The sequence below is a fragment of the Ciconia boyciana genome, chromosome 8, assembly GCF_034638445.1.
Source record: "Ciconia boyciana chromosome 8, ASM3463844v1, whole genome shotgun sequence".
Lineage (NCBI taxonomy): Eukaryota > Metazoa > Chordata > Aves > Ciconiiformes > Ciconiidae > Ciconia > Ciconia boyciana.
Genome location: NC_132941.1, coordinates 23,341,506 through 23,366,002, shown reverse-complemented (window position 1 = coordinate 23,366,002; position 24,497 = coordinate 23,341,506). Strand labels below are relative to the sequence as shown.

At 46.7% G+C, this 24,497-nt stretch overlaps 1 long non-coding RNA gene across 1 annotated transcript in view; it reads left to right on the top strand.

Moving 5' to 3' along the window:
* LOC140656188 (uncharacterized) overlaps positions 1-23,793 on the top strand; it is a 40,119-nt gene extending 16,326 nt beyond the window's left edge. The window contains exons 4-7 of the long non-coding RNA XR_012044003.1: positions 20,227-20,378; positions 21,007-21,313; positions 22,662-22,837; positions 23,705-23,793. This is a non-coding gene — a long non-coding RNA (uncharacterized lncRNA). The remainder of the gene's footprint in view (positions 1-20,226; positions 20,379-21,006; positions 21,314-22,661; positions 22,838-23,704) is intronic.
* Positions 23,794-24,497: the final 704 nt, after the last annotated feature.

The following is a 24,497-nucleotide window of genomic DNA, read 5'->3' as shown; positions in this document are numbered from 1 at the left end:
CTCTCTACAACCTCCTTTCAGGTAGTTGTAGAGAGCAATAAGGTCTCCCCTCAGCCTTCTTTTCTCCAGGCTAAACAACCCCAGTTCCCTCAGCCGCTCCTCATAAGACTTCTGCTCTAGACCCTTCACCAGCTTCGTTGCTCTTGTTTGGACACGCTCCAGCACCTCAATGTCTCTCTTGTAGTGAGGGGCTCAAAACTGAACACAGTATTCGAGGTGCGGCCTCACTAGTGCCGAGTACAGGGGCACGATCACTTCCCTACTCCTGCTGGCCACGCTATTTTTGATACAAGCCAGGAGGCCATTGGCTTTCTTGGCCACCTGGGCATACTGCTGGCTCATATTCAGCCGGCTGTCAGCCAACACCCCCAGGTCCTTCTCTGCCAGGCAGCTTTCCAGCCACTCTTCCCCAAGCCTGTAGCGTTGCATGGGGTTATTGTGACCCAAGTGCAGGACCTTGCACTTAGCCTTGTTGAACCTCATACAATTGACCTCAGCCCATCGATCCAGCCTGTCCAGGTCCCTCTGTAGAGCCTTCCTACCCTCAAGCAGATCAACACTGCCGCACAACTTGGTGTTGTCTGCAAACTTACTGAGGGTGCACTCGATCCCTTCATCCAGATCATTGATAAAGATATTAAACAGAACTGGCCCCAGCACAGAGCCCTGGGGAACACCGCTTGTGACTGGCCGCCAACTGGAGTAAACTCCATTCACCACTGCTCTTTGGGCCCGGCCATCCAGCCAGTTCTTTACCCAGCGAAGAGTACACCCATCCAAGCCATGAGCAGCCAGTTTCTCCAGGAGAATGCTGTGGGAAACCGTGTCAAAGGCTTTACTGAAGTCTAGATAGACAACATCCACGGCCTTTCCCTCATCCACTAGGCGGGTCACCTTGTCATAGAAGGAGATCAGGTTGGTCAAGCAGGACCTGCCTTTCCTAAACCCATGCTGGCTGGGCTTGATTCCTTGGTTATCCTCTACATGCCGTGTGATGGCACTTAGGATGATCTGCTCCATCAGCTTCCCCGGTACCGAGGTCAGGCTGACAGGCCTGTAGTTCCCCGGGTCCTCCTTCCAGCCCTTCTTGTAGATGGGCGTCACATTTGCTAATCTCCAGTCAACTGGGACCTCCCCAGTTAGCCAGGACTGCTGGTAAATGATGGAAAGGGGCTTGGTGAGCACATCTGCCAGTTCCTTCAGTACTCTTGGATGGATCTCATCAGGCCCCATAGACTTGTGAGTGTCTAAGTGGTGTAGCAGGTTACTAACCACTTCCCCCTGGATTATGGGGGCTCCATTCTGGTTCCCATCCCTATCTTCCGACTCAGGGGGCTGGGTACCCAGAGAACAATTGGCCCTACTATTAAAGACTGAGGCAAAGAAGGCATTAAGTACCTCAGCCTTTTCCTCATCCTTGGTCACTGTGTTCCCTCCCCTGTCTACTAGGGACTGGAGATTCTCCTTAGCTCTCCTTTTGCTGCTAATGTATTTGAAGAAGTATTTTTTGTTGTCTCTTACGGCAGTAGCTAGATTGAGCTCTAGCTCAGCTTTGGCCCCTCTAATTTTCTCCCTGCACAACCTCACTACACTTTATAGTCCTCCTGAGTTGCCTGCCCCTTCTTCCAGAGGTCATAGACTCTCCTCTTTTTCCTGAGTTCGAGCCAGAGCTCTCTATTCAGGCAGGCCGGTCTTCTTCCCCACTGGCTCGTCTTTTGGCACCTGGGGACAGCCTGCTCTTGTGCCTTTAGGACTTCCTCCTTAAAGATCCAGCCTTCCTGGACTCATTGCCCTTTAGGACTGCCTCCCAGGGGACTCTGTCGACCAGTCTCCTAAACAGGCCAAAGTCTGCCCTCCGGAAGTCTAAGGTGGCAGTTTTGCTGACCCCCCTCGCCGCTTCTCCAGGTATCAAAAACTCTTAACATTTTGTGATCACTCTGCCCAAGACGGCCTCCAACCATCACATTGCTCACAAGTCCTTCTCTGTTCGTGAGCAAGAGGTCCAGCGGGGCATCTTCCCTAGTTGGCTCACTCACCAACTGTGTCAGGAAGTTATCTGCCACACGCTCCAGGAACCTCCGAGACTGTTTCCTCTCTGCTGTATTGTATTGCCAGCAGGCATCCAGTAGGTTGAAGTCCCCCACAAGAACTAGGGCTAGTGATCGTGAGGCTTCTCCCAGATGCTTATAGAATAGTTCATCTGTCTCCTCATCCTGGTTGGGTGGTCTGTAAGAGACTCCCACCACAATATATCTGCCTTGTTGGCCTTCCCCCTGATTCTTACCCGTAGACGCTCCACCCTATCATCACCATCATTAAGCACTAAACTATCCAGACACTCCCTAACGTATAGGGCTACCCCACCACCTCTCCTGCCTCGCCTGTCCCTCCTGAAGAGTTTATAGCCATCCATCGCCGCACTCCAGTTGTGCGAGTCTTCCCACCATGTTTCCGTGATGGCAACCATATCATAGTTTTCCTGATGTACAATGGCTTCCAACTCCTCCTGCTTGTTGCCTATTCTGCGTGCATTGGTGTAGAGGCACTTCAGCTGGGCTGTCGTCCGTGTCTCCTTCATAGAGGAACACGCCTTATGTGCTTTGAGGTGTTTCACTGGCATTTCCCTCTTGGCTCCTATTACCTCGGTATCCCCTAGCTCAACTCTGTTCAACTTCAGCTGTGCCCCAGAGTACCCAGCACATCTCAGAGACACAGGCTGAGTGCCCTCGCTGGCACCCGCTCCCTCTAGCCGTGGCACGTTGTCCCTCAGCTTCCCTCGGGCAAGCCTGATATTACTCCCCTCCCCCTTCCAGTCTAGTTTAAAGCTCTGTTGATGAGCCCTGCAAGTTCATGAGCAAAGATTCTCTTTCCCCTTTGAGAAAGATGAATCCCATCAGAGTCTGATGGGATTCCTGGGTCTCCAGGAGTGCTGTCAACTGTACACTGTTGTGCAAGGCCTTTCTTTGCCATCCTTCTCTTGCTGTTTTCTTACACATGGAGGATGGTGAACATAAATAGCTCACCAAATTACTTAAGGGGCTCTCTCTATTATTCCTGTATTCTGCAGGCAGGTTCCTTTCCAATATAATCCTGTACCTGCAGGGTTAGGTGCCAAGCATCAGTCATGTGAGAGGACTATAAATGAGGTTCCTTCAAAAACTAGTTCTATTTTGCTTAAGGCCATAATGGGGAAACTGCTGTGTTTCCATTAAATCCCCTTTGTATCAATCTGTAGAGCTCGGCTGTGGGCAAGAGGTGTTGGGATCCCAACAGGCCACTAATTAATTACTAGCCCCACATTCTTTATTGGCAATGCAGGGGCCTTCCGGCACCGCCTCTTGATAGTTAATTAGGGTGAAAGCCAGGGAGAGGCTCCATTTCAGTGGCGATCAGTTAACATTCCCTCTGGCTTTATTCCTTGCAGACACGTCTTGGCATTGTGAGGGGAAGCCAAGATTGAACATATGGCTTATTGTGGAGCTCTGACCTTCCCAGAATGACAGAGATCTGGGGCAAAGCCAAGCGGCTGGAATTTCCTTCAGGTGCCACTCAAAAGCCTACCTGATGCCATGGAAAGCCTCCGTATCATTTCTGGGAGAATAAAGCCATGGGCAAAGTACCAGCAGTTGCTACTTGCTCTTGTTATTCCTTATTACGTTCCTTATTCCATAAAACATGGACAGCTAAGAAGCTTTTGGTCGTGTGGTAGGAGAAGACCACCTATGAAATCTTCTTTGCAGGGCTCAGTGCTCAAAGGTGGTAAACAGCAGCATAGCTCCATGGATGCTCTCTGATGAGGGCCTGCTGGCTATGGCTCTTGCATGGCTCTGCGAATCTAGGGGACTGCAAGATAATGGATTGGGATGCCTGAGGGCACATTTCTGCAAGCCACACATGTGGTCTGTTGGGATCTTACCTGTCATCAAAGGAAAAAGCACGTTTGGGGTGAGCCTCAGTAGTTCAGAAACTGTCCAGCCATTCTGGGCGTGAAATCTGTGGCTGGCTGGCCTGAGAGAGACCTTGGATAAGCAAAATGTAACTGCGCACAGTGGTTTGCCAAGATCTGGGTGGGAATAACCTTCCTTTGAAGAGGATTTCCTGTCTTCTCCCAAGGAATTCCCAGCTGCTGAGCTTTCTTTATTGCCATGGCCTCGTGTCTGGGATTTGCTTTTCTCAAGACCTTGAAACCCATTCCCTTCCCCAACTCCTCGTGGAGTTTGCTGCAGCCTGTCTCTGGTAATGCAGCTGTTTGCTCCTTCTCTGGAATTTGCTTTGCACAGAAAAGATTTCTACTTTATTTTCCTTTTGCTTTGCAGTGACCTAATTAGTTAACTTTCTATTGCAGCCTCTTCCTTACAGCACTTGCCAAAGAGCTCATCAAAGCCTCCCTGCCCTGGCGCTGGGGGAGGCGCATTATTAGTCTCTCTGTGTTCAAGGTTAGAGGAGATGTTTCCTCTTCTTGTGGACTAGCAGCTCTTCCAGGCAAATCTTTAGCCTCCCCATTCAAGATCAAAACTGCAGGCAGCTGGGAGGGCATTAGAGTAATGCTCATTCAAAGGCAGTGCTTTGTTTCCTTTAAGTGACTATCAATCAGCCCTGCCTCTGATGTGCTGAAGACAAACTGACTTCACCCCTCTGCCTCACACCTTGGGCCAGAGCGGAGGAGAGCAGCCTCTCTGGGAAGTGGCTGTGGTCACTAGTGATGTGTGGCCTTGTCCTGGGAACCCTGGGGCACCCACGTTCCTCCTGCCCTCCCCAGCAGGAGGCTGGTGGGACCTTTGCTGGGTCACCTCTGCCTGTGCCTGCCTGAACAAGGGGCAGCTCACAGTTCTTCCAGAGGGTGTGCTTGCGTCTGGTGTCGTGCGAGTGTCAGCCTTGGCTTTGGGGAGCATGAACGTCAAAAGGAAAAGGCTTCAGCAGCTGAGGTTGGTTTGTTGCTTTGGAAGCTCCCGCGGCTGTGACCCCACCTCATGTAAAGTGTCGGTGTAGTGAGCTGAGACATGCGGGAATGTCAGGGGCTGAGCATGTACTCTTGATAACTACTGATCTTGTTTCTTTTGCTTTTACCCTTGGCGTCTGCTGCTATGAAGGTGTCTGATGGGTGGTAACAATGAGTGTTTCCACAGAGTGGACTTTATAAATCTGAGACTCCTTCTGGCCCTTGAGGCTGCACTGGAATATCACATACTTAATTCTTGGCATAACTGGATCTGTTCAGTCTTGGGATGATTAGAGGAATATCTGGTTTCCCTCCTACCTTGACAAAATAAGGCTCATTATTTTGCTATGGAGGAAGCCATATTCCTCCGGTGGTAGGAAGACTGGTGCACATACTGAGTGCCAAAGGCTAACGTAGACAATATGACTGCTGGCTGTGATTTCCCAAATATGTGGTGTCCTAGAGATGTGGTAGTGCACTGAGCCGGAGGGATATGTGAGAGAGCAGGAGAGCCTGGTTAAATACCCATGTCCTGCACTCAGATTTTATGTGCGTGTGCCTGCACTGTGTGCGGAGAACAGCTGCTCAGGCCTGACTTTGCCGGTGTCCTGAGCTGCACGGAGCTCTGCAGCAACAGGAATGCAGCATCTAGGCACGAGTGTCAGACTGTGGTGGTCAGACTGTGGTGCAGAGCTGTGTATGGGACCAGGACCAACAGTGGCTCTTAACCCCCTTGGCCACCCAGTGACTCCACTCCAGGAGATCATTTTGAGTAAGGAAAGCAAGGGCAGGATTTGCAATGGTGACTAAGGGGAGGGGACTAGAAATCAAGCAGGAGATGTTGGAAGGGTGTTGGAAGTTGCTGTCAGAGTCAAGGGAGCTGGATCTGATTGGTGCTGGAAAAGAGATCAGAGGAGATGACTAGCACAGAAGACAGGTTAGGTGATTAAAGTCATCCCAGCCCTTCCTTACTTGAGCAGCTCTGCCCACTGCCACTTACTCTCCCAACAACACTATCCCGGGACCTACAGGGCTGTCCCCCTGCCAAGTTACTGTTGCAGTCCTTTGGCTGGAGAGCAGCACACTGCTCCCTCCATCACACCCTGCACTCGCAGGGCTGTGTGTATCCATCGTTCTGTGGCTGCTGGTACCCAGCACATGCCTCTGCTCCTGGGCAGCAGCTGGTAAACCCATTTTCTCAGCAGGTGTGTTCTTGCATTCTCTGGAAGAATAGGCTTTTTGAAAGAGAAGGGGAAGAGAGCAGAGGAAAAAACTGGAGGGGGGGCAGAAGGAAATAAATGGAAGTAGAAGACAGAGGGAAAAGGCAGCAAATGATGGGAAGAATCATTTGGGAAGATTGGGAAGAGATGGAGTGTGGAAAGGACTGCATGTCCCCGGTTGCTGTGAGCACTCAGCAGATCCTGTGGTGTGTCTGCTTTATTACTGACAGAGTTCTCCCTTCTGTCGGCTTGTTTCCTAATTGCTGGTCTTGTAAACTGCTTGATTTATGGCTCTGTTCATCAGTTCTGGCCCTCGGGTATAACATGCTTTTCCTTCCAGGATGGGAAGTGAATAACGAATTAACAGCACGCCTTAGGTTCAATAAGAAGCTGAGCATTCAGGGATCTTTATTGCGATGAATGTGCCAAATCTAACTGCTTAATTTTTGCTTCTCATTCATGGAGGGTATTCAATGACTCCTTCCCCAGGGCAGCAGCTGCATGTGGATGCGTGGTGCCTTTGAAGTGTCTCACAAGAGAAGCCACCAAGGAATGGTTTTGCTGTTGGTTTGCACAGAACTCAATCTGTTTCCTTGCAGCTTGCTCTGAAGCTGACATTGTGTGCCATACACGTTTGTCTCGGACAAACTTCCTTTCAGTACAGCCGAGAGGTGAAGATCAAGGCAGAGAACAAAATGCCAGGCTGAGCTGGAGCCATGACCCTTGGTGTGCAAGCAGACATCAAACCAACCCCTGGCTGTCATCCCTGTGTTCAGCCCTGAGAAGAGATTCGTCCTAGACCCTGGAGTAGGGTCCCTAGAGCCACTGCAGCTTTAATCTTTTACTGAGCGAACCGAGTATCTCTGCTCCTGCAGTCCTCGATGGCAATCCAGTGCCTTCCACGCAGCTCTGATCCATGTGGCTACATGGTCGCACCATGAGGCACAAGGTTTATGGAGCATCCAGGCCTTGGTATGGTAAGGTTTGTCCATCCCTGCCGCCCTGGAGGGTTGTGAGGATGCGACTTCCCTTGGGATTAGAGTATGTGGCTGTTCTCCTTAACCAGGTCACAGGACTATGGCCAGGAAGTAATGTCATGCTCATACAGCATCTCTGCAGCACCAGAGACACACTGCAGCGGAGACTTCATGAGAAAGAAAATGCCTGTAAAACAAAACCTTTGTGAAGGAAGAAAACTCTTGTAAAGAACAGAGAAACTACTCTAGAAGTGCGGGAACTGTTCTGCAAACATAACGCTCTGCAAGTACTAGCTCAGGGCTTGCAGGTCTCGAGCAGATAAAGTTTAAGCTGATGAGTCCCCTCAGGACTTAGCAGCTCTCTGCCATCCTGCCCTTGAACAGCCTCTTAGGATGCTGTTGCTATCTGTGAGCTGCTTCGTGGCTGCAGCAGGTAAATCTGATCTGCGTGAAAGGGAGAGTTCAAGAAAATGCCTTTGTGCTCTCTGCATGCTGCTATAGGAACAGGGGGATTCAACTCTGCATCACATGAGGCTGTGAGTGAAGGAGAGAGCTCTGGAAGTCAAGTGGAGCATTAACATAAGGCCTGCAGCCCCTAAGGTGCTGTAAAAACTCAGTTAGAGGGAGAGTTTTAATACACCTGCTTAGTCCTGATCTGGCCCACACTTGTCTGCAGGAGCTCAGCCCTCTGGGAGCTTAGCTGGATGGGACTGTTTTCTCTTCTGAGAATCCTACAGCAGTGAGTTGCTGATGTCTGTTTTTTCTCTTGGGGCACATACAGTAAAGCAAAGCAGAAATAAACTGCAGGATACAGTGTTTCTTTCCTAGTAGCATTAGCAGTACAGCTTGATTAGATCAGCATGGCCATCCTGTATGCTTTGTCTCTTGCTCTTCCTTCCCTTGATGGGTCTACAGGTGCAGACAACTGTATCCCTGTCTGTGGAGCAGGGAACTGGTATCTTTTGGAAGAATCTGCCAGCCCAAGCCTGTCACTGCAGTGCAGCTGTCCCAAGCAGTCTGAATGCCTCCAACTCTCCTATTGTATTCTTCAACTTCTCACAAGGCTCAAGAACATGTCCAGCCCTTGGTGTAGGTTGGACCCCCCCACACATGCATGTATGCCATATCCAACAGGATCCCTAATGTGATCTTCATTTTTATTTAAAATCCATGAGTTCTCCTCTGACTGCCTCCTTCCAAATAGCTTAGCAAGCCTGTAACAAGACAGCAGATCTTGGAGTGCAAAGCATGAAGACAGGACTGCAGCATTCTTCATGTACCATGGCTGTAGTCATTTGGTTCCTCATGCCATGTAGTCCAGGATCCAAGAGCATGAGGACTGAAGATCAAAAGAGCCTCTTGCTTGCATTTTGTGTGTTCTATCACCGAGCATATTAACTACTAATTACTAAACTAACCTGAATATAGTCCAGGTGTTATCACTTACTGATAAAAAGGCTTGAACTGCTTTTGGTTCTCCGTGTAAGCATGCTCACACCCATGTAGAATCTCTGTAATATTTCCTAAATTGCATGGCAGGCAAGATGGTTCAGATACAATAAATGCAGGAGGTTCAAGGTCCTGGCCATGTCTTGCATCTGGCTCATCAGCCACCTGAGGCTGCAAGCCAGCAGCTGAGATCAATGGAGCAATAGTCTGGGATCCATGTTCAGGGTGGGCAGAGGAGATGCCTGTACCCTTCCCCTCTTCCGGTGCAAAGGTTGGAATAGTTTCTAAGCTTGGGACCAAATCACCTCCTTTCTGGATGCTGCTGTGGGTGGCAGCACAGCACAGACAGCTTCTCTTTGGACACGTTCCTACTGCTCAGACTGCATAAGGGGCTTTAAATGGGATCAGAGTGAAATATTATTCTTTAAACTCTATATTCACAAGGCAAGATCCTCTCTGTCACCTCTGACCTGTTCCTGCCTGGCTGCTGGTATGGATCTAAGCACTATAGCATTCATTCACCTTCTGGACAATTGAACAGGAGCCATTCCAAATACTGTCGCTTTCCCTCTCCCCTGCCTGCGAGTAGGAATTATCTTGAGCAGGTCATAGCGGTGTGTGTAATAATGACTGTATCAGTGAATGTAGTTCCTGTTGCCTGGATGCAGGTAAAAAAAAAGGCTGCTAGTAGGAAGGGGATATCTTACAGCTGAAGATGTGATCAGATGAGTGTCTGTTCCATCTTTAGAATCTTTTTGTTTTTAAAAAAAGTTACTATATTTCAGCTAAAGGTTACTGCCCCTCTGCTGTCAGGTCTCTTCCCGCAGCTCAGGTAAGTAACTGTGTTCGTGCTTCTGTTCTGTACAGCGCAAAGTAAAACAGGTTTGTGTGAAAGCCCTGCTGACATGCTCTTCTTGTTCTGAGTATGATGATGTCAGGGATCTGACCTTTTGCAGGAGTTGGCTTCACCATGCATGCCCTGTGGTCATGACAGTGGCACCATGACACTCCCTGCCTCAGCAGGCACTTCTGTCCATCCAGTCGACTGTAGCTGGCATGAAGGGATGGAGTGGGGGATTTTTGGGGGGTAAGCCCCTGGGTTCATGTGTAAACCTCAGGAAGAATTTTGATTTTCAGGTCAGAGATCACAACCACAGCTGTTCTGGACAGAAGAGGGTTCTGGACCTTGTACCAGCTGGGCGAGGAGGCTCTCTTCCTAGCTGAGTGCCGTAACAAATGGCTGGTGTCAGAGCTGTGGGGCTGATCTGACCAGGCCTGTGTCCTCCTAGGGCAGAGAGCAGGCTGCACACATCATATTGGTGGCTATCAGGCAGCAAAGACCTGGGCCAAATGCTCTTCCCCACTTCTGAGGTTCATGATGAGTTTCATGAATCAGAGAGTGAATTCAGCCTTGAGGGCTCCTAGGGTGAGGGAATAAAGATTGTCACAGCCTTCCTCATCAAGCTGCAGCCTCCAGCAACTTTATGGGTCCAGGATGCCTTTGCCTTGTGGCTTCGTTGTATCATCTGGCAGTACAAGACTGTCCTAAAGAGCACAAAGTGAATCCCTCTAAAAATGGCCTTGGTTAAGGTATGTTTGACATAGGTCTGGATTGGGAATGCTCATGAGGAGCAAGCTGGGCTGTGGCTGTCTTCTAAAACCTGTGGGGACCGTGGATGTGAAATGTGAAACACCAGTAGTACGCCTGCTAATTACTCATTTACCCCAATACATCCATCCATCCCTTCCACAGAGGGACAAAGAGGCAGAAGTGAAGTGTTTATACACATTTAGAGTATGGAAAAAAGCTCATCTTGACTGAACCGGATTAGGGAGTGATCACAAGCATACCCCAGCTGGCAGATCTGCACAAGGGTGGTCTCATGGAGTGGGACTGTGACAAGGCCTGATAATCAGTCTCAGCTAAAGCTGGCACAGCTGCAGCTGAGCTGTGATTTTTCTGTTTGTTTGCCCTGCAGTGCACTCTTCCCTTGGCAGTGGCTTGGAGCCTACATCCCTTCTCCCTACCCACAGGACTGATTGCAAGTTAGAGGGAGAATCTGGTGGCAGCCCCCACAGACATTTGGGTGTTTTCCAGATCTCTCCTACTCTCTGTAGCAGTTCTCAACTTGCTTGAAGGCAAGGACATACATTAACTGACTGTCTCTCCCCCACACAGCACATTAGCTATGCTCTGGCTCTGTGGTCTGACAGAGATGTGCTCTGCTTAGGCAGTAAGTGCAGGTTACCCTGCAGGGTGACAGGAGCCTTCTCTGGCCTTTTTGGTGATACAAATATTCATCCATTTTTAGTTCTGTTGAGCCAAGTGGGGGATGCTGCACTGCTAAGCTTGCTCTGAGCATTGTGCCTCCAGATCCTTGCATCATCCCTATGCTGGGAAGGGAGAGCTGCTGTCACTCTGCATGTGCTCAGCTCTCTTCTCTTGCCAGCTAGACCACAGAGGGAGTTGACCAACTGAAGCCTGGTAAGCTGTAGCTGACCCTTAGCTCAGATAGCCCAGGCTCCTGCTTTTAGATCCAAGACTCAGTCCCTAAAGCCAACCAACCCAGCAGTGGTTCTTTCTTGCCCAGAGCAAATGCAAAAGTTGTAGCCTTCCTGGCAGACCAAAGCTCCTGGGCTGGCAAGAGCTCTGCTGCTTACAGGGCTGGCTAGGACTATATTACCTCTTCTTCCTGACAAGTCCGGTGTGCAAGGAGACACGAGGCGAGGAGTGATCTGTAATGATCCCTTCTCTTTGGTGGCCACCCACCAGGTCTCCAGCTCCTGCTGGAAGGCAGCACCCTGAGCAAGGCAGAGTCCTGCTGCTGCAGGTGGGGAGGAGATGATCCCCTTCCTGACTGGCATCGCTGCCACAGAGATGTAAAGTTCTGGCAAGGCAGGCACGGGAAAAGGGAGGTGACTTTTTTCTCTTGGTTGCTTTGTTCATTGTTTAGGTAACGGGTGGAAGAAAGACTTTACCAGTTACTTTAAGGAAGTTATTGTTTAGTTGAGGGCTCATTTGTTCTTTCGGGGAAGAAGATTGTGTTTGCCTTTGGGGGGGTATTCTGCAACAGCAGTTCATTTTAATTAGTTGCTGTTTCTTTACCTTGGCTTCATTTAACCAGAGAAGAAATTTCTGAAAGGAGAATTTTAAAAAGAGAGAGAGAAAAAAAAATCACAAAACAAAGCCCAGATTGGGGCGGGGATTTGGGATCTGTGCTTCCAGCTTGTCCCTGATGTGTACCCACTTAAAAAGAAAAGCTTTTACTACAGAGGCAGAGGATGTGCCTCATTGCTTTCCCTCTCTTCCTCGCCTCTCCATTCACTTTAGGGAATGAATGAGGGAAGTCTCTGTAAATCTGTGGTGGGATTAATGGCAATATGGAGATGAGCTGAATGTATAATGGCCCATTTTCCCAGGAGAAGGGGCCTGTACCAGCAGCAGTTTGGCCCAGATGTCTGTGAGGGCTGTATCTTTTCTCTTTTATGAGAGCACCTGATAATTTTCCTCTTTTGGTTCTTCTGCCCTTGAGGTTGAGTTGCATCAGATGCTCCCCAAGCTGGGGAGCAGGGCAGGCTGCTGAGCAGAGGGATGTGTCACGTAACTGGCTGTTGCTGTGAGGCTGTTTAGGCACCTGTTTATCTCACTTCAGTGAGAATTACGCATTAAATAGGAGTCCAGTCCAAGACATACGATCTTTCCCTTCCCTCCATTCATATCCATCTTCCTTTATATCCATTTTCCTCTCTGGCAGCCTCATGGGGAGGGAGCAGGGAGAGGATTCCCCTCTCTGTTCTCCCGCTCGTCTCTCCAGATTCCAGCTGCCCACAAGACTGGGGTGGCGTTGGGGGCCCTTTCAACTCTGTCTCTGCCTTGTCACACTTCTTCCCCCCTGAGCTGGAAGGTGACGGTCATGACAACAGCTGGAGAGCAGGGACAGGCAGCTGGGGTTTGGCAAGTTATAGGTCAGGGCAGGGTTTGCTTTTGTGCAGGCCATAAGGAAAGGAGCCCTCCTGGTACAAAGAGAGTTGTAAACGTCTCCATTAAAGCACTCGCGGCTGCCCGGAGCTCTCCAGACCATATTTTCAGGCTGGCGGCACTTGCTGGCAGCCTTTTGCCCTCGGAGTGGAGCTGGGTGCCTTCTGTCTCCTCTATTCTCTCCGAGGGCACCTCCCTGCTGTTCGGGTCTGAGTGAGCTGGGGGTCACTCCCACCTCAAGCCTTTTTTTCCCTTCCCTTTCCAGCTCCTTAAACAACAAAGGTGTTGAGGGAATTTATACCTCTGCCTGGTAACAAGACAGATCAGTGAGACACTGTCACGGTTTTGTGAGGGCTCCATAGACTTTTATTGCTTTTCAGTCCTTGGGTTTCCAACCTTCCTTTGGCTTGTAAATTGCCCACAAAATGCAGACACAGCTCCTATTCTGTGAGTTCCTTTGATGATTTTATTTATATCTCTTGCTTTGTCTTGTCTTTTATTACAGGGAGACTGTAATTAATTATTATCCCATCAGCTTCTATTTAGCCTGACAGTACAATGCAACATGCAGTGTCCAACCTTACCCTGCCTCTGTGTACAAGAGCGGGCAGCTATTCTTGAGAAGAACAAAGGCGCTGGCAGCTTTAGAAAGGGACATGCTGCTAAAGGGCAGCTTAAGAGAGTTCAATAGCACCAGCAGAGCACAGTTGTGATATGGCTAAAGTGACCAGACATCCCAATTTAGTTGTGGTGTTCCTGATTTTATCTTCTCACCCAAAGTGTATTTTAGACTGTCACTCTTCAAGTGGGTATAGGCTCGTGGTTAGAGCAGAAACAGGGCTCTTGTGTCTTTTTCCCACATCTCTGATTGACCAGATTTTTTCATGTCTTATACCCTCTATGAAATAGAAGTTGCACCTGCGAGATATGTAAAACAGTCCCTGCTTATTCAGTGTGGGCAAAACCTCAGTGGGAAGACAGGAGGTGCACATACCAAAGAGAGATGAGCAGCAGACCGGAGTGATCATAAATCTAGAGAATGCTGGCCCGGGGAGTGGACTGAAGGAAGTGGCAGTGTCTGGGCAAGAGACAGCTTAGAGGACATCTGGTGAAACAGGGAGGGACGCATCTGCTATTCACATCCACAAGGTAGTGGAAGGGCAAGAATGGACTTAACGTACAACAAGGAATGTTCAACATAGATGCTGGGAAAGTGTTAATAGTAACGGTGTGAGCAGATTTCCGGGGCTGGAGAGGGAGAGTCTCCAGTGCTGAAGCATCTTAGGAGCAGTTTTGGATACGTGTCTGGTTTGTTCTGTGAGTGTATGTGTCAGAAAGAGGTGCTTCCAGGCACAATCCTGTAGAAATAATAATGACTGAAGACCTCAAGAACAAGTGTATGTTAGACAGGAAAATGTTTGATGGTAATTTCAGTACTCATTTCCTATCCAGTCTTTAGCACTGGGTTCTGTACAGGGAATATCAGTTTTCTCTACTGGCCATTCTGTCACTAGAAAACCAGCAAAGCTGTTTTCACTCTTTCCTTTTTCTTCACATCTTGCAAAAAGGTTTATTTGCCCTACAGGCCCATGGATGGCATGACGCTCTTGCCGAGCAGTGCCAGTGATGAGATAAAGATGTTTTGACAAGATCCAGTGCCAGGTGCATGGAAGCTGCTGTTAAACCAACTGTTTGTTCACTTCTGCTTATTTCTCTCTTTGTCTCATTTGTTCATTTACACCTGATCTTGGCAACCTTTGGTAGCTCTCGGCCTGACCTCCCCAGACCAGCTAATGACAATGGAGCAGAGCCTCTGGGCCAACATCCTTATGAAAATGTCAGTGTAGTCCTCCTACACCAGCATCCTCTCCTCTTCTCCCCAGAGGAGTCCACTCCATGCTTCAGAGGAAGCTGCAAGATTGGGCTATGATGCCGTAAATTCAGAGAGATGTTTCTTGCTCCTGTCCTCCACAAATGACATGTGCTCACTAGCCCACATGGCTACCAGCCATTAGCTGGTTTAAGTTTTCCAGTCCAAGCGAATGTACCTGTGGGGCTCTCTGGGAAATGAAGGGCATGTCTGGACGGGGAGGACAGGCAGACTGACCTGGCTCTGCCATTGCTACTGCCAGAATGAAAGTGCCAGGAACTGCAGGGCTGAGATGCTGAGTTGGCTCGTAGAAAACTGGCTCAGGTTTAGGACTGTCTAGGTTCACCCCACTTAATTAGCCTTTCTGAGAGAGCAGATTGACTGGCTTGGGTGCAGTTCTGCTCAGGTGTGCTAACCTGCTCCTGAGAGTGAGCTGGGATGGTCTTGCAATCCTGTCTGGTGTTGTGAGAACTTAGCCAGCTCTTCATTGCTTCGGGTCTCTCCCATGCTTAGAAGATGGAGCTAAAGGAAGAGCAGTAACTTGATGCCTGATTCCAGGTCTCCCGTTTGAAAACCTCGATTAGGTGGTCAAGTGAGCTCTTCTTCCACCTCCACCCCAGCTGCATCCCAGCTGCATTTCTACTGAATCTGTGATTACTGTGATAAAATTGCAACTATATTCTGTCAGCTCTGAAGCATGAGCTATGAGGGTTGGTCTTTACAACAGACATGTAATTACCTGTCTACAAAACTATGAAAATGTACAAGGAAAAAAAGAGTGAAAAGCAAGATCTCTGTCAAATGAGAGAAAGGCTATCATTTTCCCCATTATTTTCTTGTTTGTTTTCCTCCATTCTCAGCAGTGCATAGCTGTGCTTAATCCAGCTAGAAACCTGCTCCAGAGATCAGCCTGCCTGATAAGCTACCTTGTCGCTACTGACCCTCAAATCTATATAAGGATGTAGGACTTTATGTTTGAAAACCCTGGAAAAATTCTCAAATCTGCAAGATCTTAGAAGCAGGAAAATCTGTTTTCCTGCATAAGGAGAAGGTCTTTTTATGGTGACTGAATACTGATTTGCAATCAGAATGGCAGTACTATTTGTTAAATGCAAGTTACTTAAATAATTAATTTTTCTTACTAATTATACAGTACGTGGTTAGCTTCAACGATCACATATAATTAAAGGGGAACATTTTCTGAAGCACTGTCATGACTTTGATGGTGCTGATCGAGAAGAGACTAAGATTTCCTGGTAGTCTACAGACTATTTGCTAATTTAGGGGCTTAGATGGAGTGGCATGTGTATCCTGTGCTTGAACATAGGCAATATCTCCTGATTTCCTAGAGGTTCTTAGATTTGACTGAGGTCCCAAGTTATCAAAGCCTCTGCTTAATTTTAAATATGTTCTTAAAACCTTTTGAAGTCAATGACGCTTAAGTATGTGCTTCAGCTTTAGTCACACACTTGAGAATTTTGCTGAATTGAGGCCACCGGCTGGTTAGGGATGAAGCCTCACTGGTACCTGTTCTTCCCCAAGGGCACATCTTATCTCCTTGATTAACTGATCCAACATAGCAGGCTTGAAATGCCTCGGTGACTGTCACGGTTAACTTTATTTTTTTTTAAACACAATAGGCAAACCCGTAAGAACTTGAAAAGTTTTTTCCCTGAGAAACTAAATGAGAGTATATGTAGGAGGAAAAAAAATATCATCTCTGGCTATATTATTGTACCATGCCAACCAGTAGGGAAGCCTTACAGAGGATTACTGTGTAGTGGAAAAAGCTTGGTTTTCCGTGCATGCTTTAATGACTGGACCTTTGTTCTACCTTTTAACTGTGACCATTTAATAACTACTTGACTCACTTTGCCCTCAGCAGGATATTGCATGTAGCTTCACTGTGTTGAAGAACAGTCAAAATTAAAAATGTAATTTAATAATTCAGTTGGTAACAGACAGATTACCCAATAGCCTGCCTGCGGAGTGGACTTTCGTAAGCATCCTTCTATACAAGAACGCTTCCCTAGACAAAATTTAACTTACAGGCATTATGTGGTAAGTTCCCAAGTCATCTCTGCAGTCTTTAAATCCCATGTGAAAAATCTCTACTGAATGTTTAGCCAACAGCAAAATGAAAGAAAGTTCTCTCCTTTAACAAGAAGAGTTGGGAAGCAGATTTAGATATCTTTGCACAGTGGACCCTGGGAAATACATGAGTTGGTCTCTTCTCTGAAGAGTTCAGGATTTAAACATACAAGTCAGATTCGAGGTGGGAGGGGAAGCTGGCTGTGAGAGGAAGGTGACATGCCTAAACGTGGCACAAGAGGACAGTAGCAGAGCTGGAATTGTACCCCAGGCCCCCAGTGCAGTGCCTGTGCACTGTGTCAGCAGCAATCCTTGCGGGCTTTGGCTGCTCCTTGAGGTTTGACAACTGCATTCAGATGTGGGCAAACCCTATATGGAAGGACATTATTATCTACCAGCCCTCATGGTGGGTAAAGAAACTGTGAGAAGCAATTTTTTGTACCGAGAATAATTGAGGAGGCCTCCCGAGCTTCTGTTTAGCTTGGGAGAGAGGTACCTGGAGAAGGCAGGTAGCTGACAGCCATGGGCTGCAGCAGGGTGGTCAAGAAAAAGAAGAGAAAGCATATTTTAACTGAATGTATCAGTGGACTTTAGTTCTCTGGACTTCAGCTCAGTTCTTGCAAGGAAATCTTTCCTACCAAAAACCCAAGCTAGCAAATTCCCGCAAAGCCCTGTTTCAGCGGAGAAAGAACCCTCAACATTATTGTAATGCCCGTCTAGTCTACAGTCCCCAACCAGACAGTGGAGCAAGGGAAATGGAGGTTTAGGTTTGAGAGAAAATTCTCAGTTGCCCTGAGGGAAGAACAACAGGTCTTTCTGCCTGGTCTCCAAAAACAGATTCATTGGATCTGACTGTCCTGTCAGGTTAGGGATAGGACAAGAAATAACGGATTTGAATTGTGGTGAGAAAGATTTAGGTTACATGTCAGGAAATTCTTCCTGCAGTGAGGATAGTTTGGCCATGCAATAGCTTTTTTTAGGTTTGTTTTGTGGTTTTTTAGTAGCTTTATTAGATGGAGAAGGTGGTGATGCTGTCTGTGGTTGGAAGCTACTAAGGTAGACCTTACTGTTGTTCCTGCTCCACACTCTCTCTTACCGTGCTTCGTCAGGGTCCATAGAAAATCTGATCACATGAAATCCTATTTTGAGTGTCTCATGCCAGCCTTAATTCGTTGTGCTGTGTCTCTCTGTGAAAGGAGTCAAGTGTCCTTGACTGTAGTAGCCCTCTCTAGAGAGATAATTCTTTTGTACCTCCACTTGTACCTGTACCCTCTGGCTCTCTCTTAGTCTGGCCCATTCCCAAAATGACGCAAAAATGTGTATGCTCCATCACAACAGAAATAATAACAGGAGGCAAAGATTCAAGATGAACATTGTTCTTGTGAAATCTTCATTTACAGTTAGTTTGCAACTGTTTTTTTAGAAGGAATAAATTTACTGTAATAGGAGTGAGTCAGCATGGATATATTGCAGGTAAATCATGTCAGACTAATTTGATCACTTATGCTAATGAAAAAACTATCAGTCTAGATAGCATAAATTTATCTGGTTGTCCAGAAGGTTTTAAGAAAATTTTGTGTGATGGATTATAGTACAAACTCCCTAAATGTAGGTTAAAATAATCTATTCTTGAAAAGGGTGAAATACTGGCAAGAAGACAGAGTCATGGCTTGAAGCTAAGGGTGAGTGTCAATGAGGAGGTGACTGAGGAGCTGATCCTCTGCTGGGGCTCTTGAATATTTTTATTAAAGATTTACACAACACTGCAGCATGTAGGATCATTAAATTTGCAGATGATGGAAAGCTAAAGGGATCAGGCAAGACTTACTGGTCTTTCTTTGCAGAGCAATTGCTTTTCGGCAATATAATCTTGCTAAATTATGTAAGGAGACTCAAAACTGCAATATGATCTTGACTGGACCAAGATGCTCCGTGGCAGTTACAGCACCTTTAACAGAGAACTGGAGGTACAAACTGGAGTCTTTTCAGTGGAGATGGAGTGGTTTATATCATAAGGTGTGGTGGAGGTATGGGGGTGTGAGGAATCACCAGCAGAGGACAGAGAGATATTTTTCCTTCATTTTTTAATTTTTTGAGTCCTTAATACCCTCTCACCATAAACATTTGCACAGCAGTGTTTGATAGAAAGTACTGGGGGTGGTCATGTTTTATTGTAGTATATAAAATATTATATATTCTATTTGGCCGTGTTTTATTATAGTATATAAAGTATATATTCTGTGTGTAGCTGATGTAGCAATTATGTCCGAGAGAGCTTGTATTTATGTCCCTGAGTAAGGACTTACCTGTTCCTGACTGCCTGCAGTGGAAGGAGGGGGAACTGGATAGGAACAAAACATTCTTGTTCTCATGTGTCCACACACTAAAGAGTTAACTGGGAGCAGAAGCTACACTTCTAGCTCCTATCCTAGTATAGCACACAGCAATGTTGAAGTGTAGCCATATCCCAGCCACGTTTAGCTGTGTAAATATTACTCTTACCATACCTATCATCTGAGCTACTGAACTTGACATTCATCTGGGTTTCTGGTTTTAGGCGCTCTTCATTATACAATGTCTGGGCAACATCTTGCCAGTCCAGGCAAGAAAGGGACTTCCTTGGCTTCAGCCTGCTCCTATGGAGTGTGACAGCTGAGCTGTCCAGCAGGCAACACTTGATGCTTCCCGGCAGCTTTTCTACCAATTTTTAAGAGTGATGTGATGACTGTGCTACTCCAGTGACAGTGTTACACACGCTCCTCTTTCTGCCACTCTGCGAAAAAAATGTTCAGCCTTTGGAAGATGTACTATAACTAGTGGCTGATTTGTCACATGAGACTCAGAGTAGGGGAAGAGTGAAAACAACAGGAGAATGGTTTTTCCTCTATTTTGGTCTATGATTTAAATCAGCTTCTGAGACAGCATTCATTTCTGGGAGAAGAGTGATGCTTTTGGATTGAGATTTCTGCAATGGGAGCAATCTTCTGGGGTAGCAAACACCTGTATTTCAGAATTAGTGTAGCTGTTTAAAGGTGGCCAGTTACACTGACAGTATACCCAGATGCCATGTTCCTGATTTCTCTGCCACTGAGAAGCTGAACTGCAAATCTTCAAACATCTTTTATCATTAACAGAAGGGCAAAAATATTAAAATGTAAACCACAAAATAAATCTGTTTAAATAAATAAATAAATAAATCAAAGATAACTGAAGAAGAAATATGAAATCCCTGTGTAGTAGGTATAACTCATTCTTACTGCCAGTTCAAAATCAACTGTACGGGAGAATTTAATGATACCGTTTAGTGAAATTAGACTTGACACTAGCCAGTTACCTTTTATTTTGGTTGGTTAGGATATGCATTGTTTGACACTCAGTAGAAATCACAGCAGCCTGCTTTAAGGGCAGGCAAATTAAGATTCTCTCTCTCCGTACAAGATTACTCATCACACCACAGCTACACGCTAATTGGAAAATAACTAGTGAATGAACGTGTCTTACACAAGCTGTCATCTGAGCATGTCAGGTAAGGTACCAGAGGTGATCTTGCAAAGAATTTGGTCGTACATACAACAGCTAATAAAAAACTGTTGCAGGAAATTAATGCTACAATAACTTATCAGATGCAAAAATAATTATTAATCCTTAATGATCCTGGTAAATTCTTTGTGGGAATTCACCTGACCTTCTGTTTCCTTCAGTGCCTTCAGCATGAGAACACATGGTTCCCTACCTGAACCTCAGCCCTGGCTTCTTTTTCATTCAGAGCCTGCCAGTGAGTTAGAGAAGCCCTAGGGTATAGGGAGGCTTCCAGGGAAAAGACCTCTGAAGGCTACACTCACAAGACAACAGGGTAAGCTGCTAGCTCCAAGCATACCACCTTCCGTCTCCTGCTAGAGGAAATCTTGTTTAGCTAAACCAGAACAGAGTGAAATGGGGGAAGATTTTAGCTAATGCTTGCAAAGGGGCTGTGTACCGCAAAGGGCTTTCCAGGAAGCATCAGGAGGTCTTGCAGGGAGATAAGCAGATGCAGAGAGAGGCTTCTTAGCAGTTACGCCTGCATTAGCAAGCAGCAAGGTATGGTAGGAGCAGATCTGGGGAGTGAAACATTTGGTGCTGGTCCACTATATGCATTTTGGGGGATTTAGTTAGGATAGGCCAGATCTGGCCCTGTGGCTTGGAACATTCAATAGCAGCTCGGACATGTTGGGTGGGTCTCTGGAGCTCATCTTGTCATTTAGTTTTGTCTGAAAGGAATCCAATTTTGCAGCATTGACCTAAATGCAGTAAGTGGGGAAGGTCAGGAAAGTCACCTCAAAAGGGCTGTCCTGCTCCAAAATAAAACAAACACCGATACAGCTGTAGAAGCTGGTCAAACCAGGCTCTTATTCCCGAAAATAGCTAATGAAAGTTAGTCTGAACATGCACAGCCTGTTTTATTGTTTTTATAACAAGTTCACTCTGAAATGGTTTTGTTTCAGGGAAGCAATACTTTGCAGTCAGGAAGTTGCTTGTTTCGTGATTCGCATTGCTGTTGCCTCTGAGGGAAGGTATGGCACTATCTGGACAGACTTCGGATCTGCCAAGGAAACTTGCATCTGGTACTCCACCCAAGATCCAGTCTACAAATGGAAAGATTGCCTGGTTCCCACTGATGACTTTGGATTTGGGAGCCAAGAGATGGTGTGCTGTGTGGGGCACAGCATCAAATGAGAGTGGTGAGAAGTGTAGTTCACCCACTAGCTGTGACATGCATTTCCCACCTCAGTTTGGCAGGAAGATGTACAGGTAAGATTAGCTTTATCAGTTTATTCTCTGCAATGCATTCATTTTTTTATCTAGCAAATACACTCCTTGTATCACACTGCCCAACTCTACATGTTCCCTGCATATTCAAACAGAAGATTAATTTTCAATTCTGACAGTTCAGCTTGCAAAATGAAGGGGGAGATGGAAAAAAGACCCTTCTGCGTCAGTGTGATGATTGATCACTTTTTATTTTTGCTCAGATGCCGGGTCGGGATTTGAAATAGAAAAGTAGCATACTATTTTATGGAGTTACTTTAGGAGGGGGCCCTGAAGGAGGAATGTAGAGTGCTGTAAGACGGGGCTGGAGAGATCAGACAGGAACCAGGAGAACAAAAGCTGCCACTGTTAGAGATCTGGGAGTTGCTGTTGGATGAAGCAGGGCCTCCCGCTGTTCGCTGCTCACTGTTGCTGTGGCCAGGCTGGCATCACTATGCAAGGGGAAATGCAGGCGTAGAGCTAATCTATTGAAACAGAAGGACAGACTTAGCTTGAGAAGATGAGCATGCTGAGCTGGTTTCTGCTCTGTTACACCCTGAAACCTCACTGATATCTGTACAGCTCCCCAGCTGTAACTAGGAGCAGACAGGGTTTCTTTATGCATTTTCTCCAGAGCCAGACTGGTGAGGATTTGGTGAGGACTGGAGAAACTGATACTGAGATTTGCAGCTCAGCAGGAGGGAATCTGTGTTTGCTTAATTTGGGAAGAGACAGTCATATACCTTACAGTATGTAAAGCTTAAGCAGTGGAAGTATCCCCCCAAGCATAATGTAGAGTTCGAGGCAGCTAGGAAAAGTCTTTCAGGCTGCCCGAGCCTTTCCACAGTGCTTCCTCCATACCTACAAATACAAAGAAATGCCTGCTCCGAACAGTTTGTGCAAGAACTAGACTCCAGTCTAGTAATGTAGGGATTATGACAGCCATGTTTAATCTAACCACCTATATAATTTCTCCCAGAAGGTAAATTAAAGAGCGCCTTCTGAAAAACAGCTAATCTCATAATTTCACCTAGTACTCTGGCAAGCTTTTCCAGTACTGAACGGCCTTCACTGCTGTTTCTGTTATGTTTTATTTCAAGGTTAAATTTCTACTTGCTAGCTTTTGCAGTTTTCTTGGAAGAGGCATTGTACCCAAAAGTCCTTTCTCACAATTGCCTTCCCCCATGTAAGTGCATGTGGCAGTAATCAGATCCTGTCTCAGTCACGTCTTTGATAAGCCAACAGGCTTGGGCTCCTTCAGAAGCAGTCTGGACAGCTTCTGTTTCCCGGCTCCAGGGTCATTTTTTGGCTTTGCCTGAATCACTTCTGTATTTTCTCTTTCTCCATGAAGGAAGGAACATAGCCTGGACATGGCTTTTCAGCAGATTGTCACTGGAGCTGCGTATGAGAAGGAACGCTTCCTGCTGGGGTCTCCAATTGTCCTTTCTAAACACTGAGGGATCAGAGGAGTCTCTTTATGGCAGCTTGCACTGCAACTAGGGCTACAGCCGATATCTGTGATGTTGTGTAAGTCCTTTTCAAAGCAACTCCTTTCTGAGGCAGCGTCCTGTAAGTGTAACTTGCATTTCTGGTTTCAGATGTCTTATCTTGCATTTGACTTTTTAAATCATGTTTCACTGGAGTGTGGCCAACTCTCAGTTATTTCAGATCGCTGTATATTGATAGTCCAGTCCTGCTTGTTGTTTCCCCACCACCAATCTTGTTGGCATCTGCAAACTTTGCCACAACAAGGATTTTTATAGTGTCATTTAGATCACTGATAAAAATATTGAATAAAACGGTAATGGGAGTTTCACTCTTCTTTTATTGCAGATATTTTTACCCAGTGTAATATTGCTGTATGTTTATTGAATCACGGCTATTGGAACTTCCAGTAAATATGCCTTTGAAGAATAGCCAGTTTCCAGAAATGCTTTCCACCTTAAATGTATATTCCCAGTCCATTATGCCGACAACTGAGGTTAAGGCTTAGGAAAATAGAAATGTTAAATGCATAGGTGTGTTCGTCACTGCCTGGTGCCAGATTGTTTGCACAAGTGTAACCAGATCGTGCCCTGAGGTACCTAGGCAACTTGCCGGTTTTTAGATCAGCAATTAACTCTTCTTTGGCCTTCAGAGGTCCAGCAGAAGGTTTTCCCATGCAGATTTCAGCAGTTTCTGGGCTGAAGGCATTATTGTTTCGGAAGAACTTTTGTTCCTGGCTTTATGAGATGTCTAGAAGCTAGCTTCTGGGTTGAAGCTCACCACAATAATGCAACTTTGCTTCATGCCATCATGTGGAGAGGAAGTGACAGCCATGCTGGACACTCTCCTTGTGGTGGTGCCCACCTCGTTACACCAGTGTTAAGACACATTTTGAATGTTTCTTTTCAGTTACCAGCCTGTATCTGAGTGGTGAACAGGGCTGCTCTGATTGCCATGGAGTGAGCTGGATCTGCAAGCTTATCCAGAGCCAGTCGACGTGTCCACAGGTAGGTGCCAGCGTTCCCAGCACAGCAGTGCCAGACCTGTTCTGCAGTGCTCAGGCTGTCTCTGAAATTAAGGGAGTTTCAGACTCTGTAATAGCTGTGAACGGGGAAGGCACCAATGTGGCAGAGAGATACCTTTGCCCTCCCTCAAGTTTTGTGGGTTGTTCAGGACCTCTAATGGATGCAACCCAGGAGCTCATTTAGATCCCAGATTATGAGGATTACAAACCCAGGAAATTGTTTATAAATATCCCCTTCACCCTCTAAATCTTGACTCAGAGCAGCTATCACCTGACTTTGAGAGCTGTTGGCATGGTAGGATCTGCACCTTTTGCAGAGCTTCCTAAGAGAAGTGTCACTGTTGCAGGTAGGGACAAAGGCAGCTTTTCTGACAGCAGCTGTGTAGCAAATCTCTTTACAGAAATGCATCTCAAAATCTCAGAACTGCTCAGAGCACCCCAGCCAAATATCCCCAGGCTGGTACAGCAGAGCACAAAGGAAATTGTTGATATTCAGAACTTGGTCTTTAGCTGCACAGGACCTGAAAGCACGGGCATGTTTGTACCTCTGGGGAGAGAGGTACGAGGAAGCAGGGGAGCCTCTGACATTGTAACAGGAGCTGTCCCTTGCAGAGCTAGAGGCAGAATAGTCGTTATTAAAAGAAGGTGACTTGGCCTTCATGGAGACATTTGAGCTGC